This window comes from Branchiostoma belcheri, unplaced genomic scaffold (genome assembly GCF_001625305.1).
Source record: "Branchiostoma belcheri isolate BF01 breed outbred unplaced genomic scaffold, Haploidv18h27 scaffold19, whole genome shotgun sequence".
NCBI lineage: Eukaryota > Metazoa > Chordata > Leptocardii > Amphioxiformes > Branchiostomatidae > Branchiostoma > Branchiostoma belcheri.
In genome coordinates this window covers 732,058-735,580 of record NW_017803379.1, presented here as the reverse complement: position 1 = coordinate 735,580, position 3,523 = coordinate 732,058, and positions in this window count along the sequence as shown.

Here is a 3,523-nt window from a genome sequence, read left to right as displayed (position 1 = left end):
AAGCATTTCCATACTGACAGTATGTCTGTATTCAAGTGTTTTGGTAGGTATTTCAAGCTTTCCTGCTCCAGCATTGGAATGCCGGGCATGGACGTTTTTTTTTTATTTTGAAAATCAACAGTTTGCATTATGCAATTAAAAATCCTAACCAATAAAGTAGGGAATAGCTATCCAACTGTTGTTTTAGTTGTATTTTACTTCATATTATAGTTATATCAATGTAAATCATTGTTTTCCCTTGTGTTTCTCATTCTTTCCCTGCCATGTGGTAAAATGTGGTGAACCCATCGCTGTATTTGCTCCAAAGCAAATATTGGCCTTTCTAGTTAATATTCTATAAGTTCACTCAATGGGGTCTTGTTATCACATTGCAAATTATAGTTAGGATATCATTTGGGCTCATCAGTAACGTTTCTGTCGGGTCAAGTCTAGACGGTGAAAGACTATTATGAATGAATGAATGAAGACCTTTATTGTACATTTTGCCCCACTGGGCTAAAGACACATATTGACAAAGTACATCATCAAATTATGTTGATAATAAAACGGCTATAGTAACGTTACACAAGTACGTTCAACTTCCTCTCGCTTTCTGGTAATCTTATAAATGTTGTTGGCTGTATGAGTAGTTAGAGCTGGTTTGTTAAATATATGATACCACTGCGTTGTGACACTTCCCCGTTGCCTGTTGCATAAAGATTATGGCAAAATTTATTCATTCGTCTGCACGCCCCCCTCCCCCATACCGAAACCGCGAAGTATACTTCATTTTCAGAATTCATTCCCGGTTAAAAACTCTCAAAGGTAACGCTATGGCAGCTAACTTACCAGACGTCTTGGGCTGCAGGGCCTGATCGTGTGCTTACTGGAGTTTAGGAGTTCAAAACTTTCTATGATCCAGTTTCCAGCTGCTGCTGCGCCGAGGTTTCCGAAGTTCACGCAATCTCACTCTCGTTCCCAAGCTTTACTCACACCGGTCTGGGTACGAGAAGGGGGACGGACCAGTAATGTGAAGATGGGAGGTTGAAAGTATGTTGTGTGAAAACGTTTGTTTGGAGTAAATAATAAAACTCAGTCATGAATTGCAGTGACTTTGATATTGTATTTATTTCTTTTAGCACAAAATATGTTGGCTGTTATAATCAATTAACGTTAACGTTACACCATCGAAGGACACTCCACTGAGGGTGTGGATTAGGAAAGAGCAAGAAACGCGTTCTCGAGACAATAACGTATTGATAACCTTAAAATATAATATGACTCTATTGGTTTATATCCTATATTGTAGATGTACAGGATTTTCAGGTACAACATTTTAATGGCGGACAGTCCGCATTGCCCCTAAGTCTATTTGTGACGGTCGTAAATTCAACCATCAAACCAGAGGATCGGGAAGGGGGTAATAAATTTGGGTTGAACTTTTCCACTGACGGTAGTCCTGGCGCGGGTTAACTCGCCCCAGATTGTTCAACCGCGAAGCTCCTGCTGAAAGTGCGCCTAACCTTCTTTTCAAGATCCCGTGCGAAAGAAAATACCGAAGACCCAATTATTCTCTACAGAAATCGTCTTTCTTGAAGCTCCACCGGCGGCGAAGTTGTATTTGGAGTCACTTCCTTGTCATAATCAAGAACTCGGCGTAGTAAGACGCCTCACTGGCTCGACTGGAATTCAATTTCATCTCGTTTGATCTCTAGAACTTGCGAAGTTAAGGTTTAGCCTGGGGGTGGGGCGGGGATGTCTAGCCTGTGTATACAAGCTCTCGGCTGGAGGTTAATGACCCCCACCCCAAGATGGGGGGCGGCAACCTAGGGCGGCGGCCGCCAGGAGCGCGATTTAGTCAGGCTACGGGGATGTCTACATATACAGCTAGCCTATGACTGTGCTGCCCAATTACACAAGTTACCCTCCAGAGTTCCAGACTGTTTGCAGCGGAATTGAAGCCACTGTCTGTGCCAGACTACGCGGTGCCAATTTTGTGCGTCGATTGTTAAAGCTGGAATTCGAACATCTTAAGAAATTTTTCTTTTGCAAATATTCTAAATTCATGCGGAACTTGACTGGGAAGCTTCCAAAAATTCAAGACTGTTGGTAGTATGGTTGTAAAGTAAATATGGACTTTAATAGCGAGTAGGAAGTACATGCATGTATCACAATCATGTACCATCAAAAGCAACTAGATTCTCTGATTTTAATTGTGATATACGTGATAGACTGAAATGCGCACCAATGACATACATTGGGGAACAACTTGCCTATGGAGAATTTCAAAGTTTTCTATTCTGACCGCGATCGCGTTAGTTTGGGATGTCCCAAGATCTGTGTCTCTTGCTTTAAAAGCAGTCCGTGGAAGAGAAAGAGACTGTTTTGCCCAAAATACGACCACAGAGGAAAAGTGGTGTATCGTTTATCTGGTAACCTCCCGGGTTTACAATGCCTTCCAACACTTAACTACTGTTTTGTTAGTCGTCTCTCTTGTATTTCATTGTACCTCGGAATGTCTTTGGACCCCCTTTGATGGCTCATCTTGAGTATCATAGCCTTCTACAAATTCTTTTACATTTTCTGTCCTTTCCACATATTAGTTGTATCGTCTGCATTGTTCAGAATCGTCACCAAAGACGTTTATGAACCTCGGTTTATTAACTTCCTTCGGACTCCCAGCCGTACCGAAATTTATTGCGACACAGGCAACCCATGCCATTGGCTAATCAATGTAGTTACATATGCATGTTCATGTATTACCATAAGTTGTATTCCTTTTTATGAATGTCACATGGTTTTACCTTTGGCGAGGACAACGTGCTTGCATTGGATCGTTTCATAATACTCGAAAGGCGCGACGGACAGAAACAAAGGGTTGGGAATTTAACTCCAATGGGCAGGAATAAAAGTTGATGTGAGTGTGAGACGGAAAAGTATCGGATGTCTTTGTTGACCACCTGAAACCATACCTCTATTGTTAATACCTATCGTATCGGGAAGTCGGAATAAAGTCACAATGGCAAGGGTTTTTTTTAAACAATAGAACAATAGCTTGTCTGTTTGGCATCCTCTAGTCTGAAGCACTGCTCATACATATGCACAAGTCATATTACTCAGTGTTATATGACCGTGAAAAGTCCTATCTTTTTTGGTCATATAAAAATTGAGTGATGGAGAAGCAAGCGCGAGCTTGTAATACTCATATCCCAAGTTAAAGACTCTCAAGTTCATTGGTCGAATGCGGCACAAGCAAAAGGAACCGCCAAGGAAATGCTCTTTTCTCGCCGAAGCTACTTTAGGAGGCAATAGAAGCGTTATATTGGGCAGGCAGGGTCTTGTCTTTCAACTCTTCCTGATCTGAACCAACATTTCTCTCATTAGGGCAGTTCACTTCACACTTGGGTTGATGACGTCACGCAGCGCCACACGCCGCAAGTAGTCAACTCACATTTCCCTGAGAAAAGAGACATTTCCCCTCAGCTTTGGCCAAATGGAGCCGTTTTCAGACGAGATTTTGGACGGTTTGGCCCAACTGTCTGTG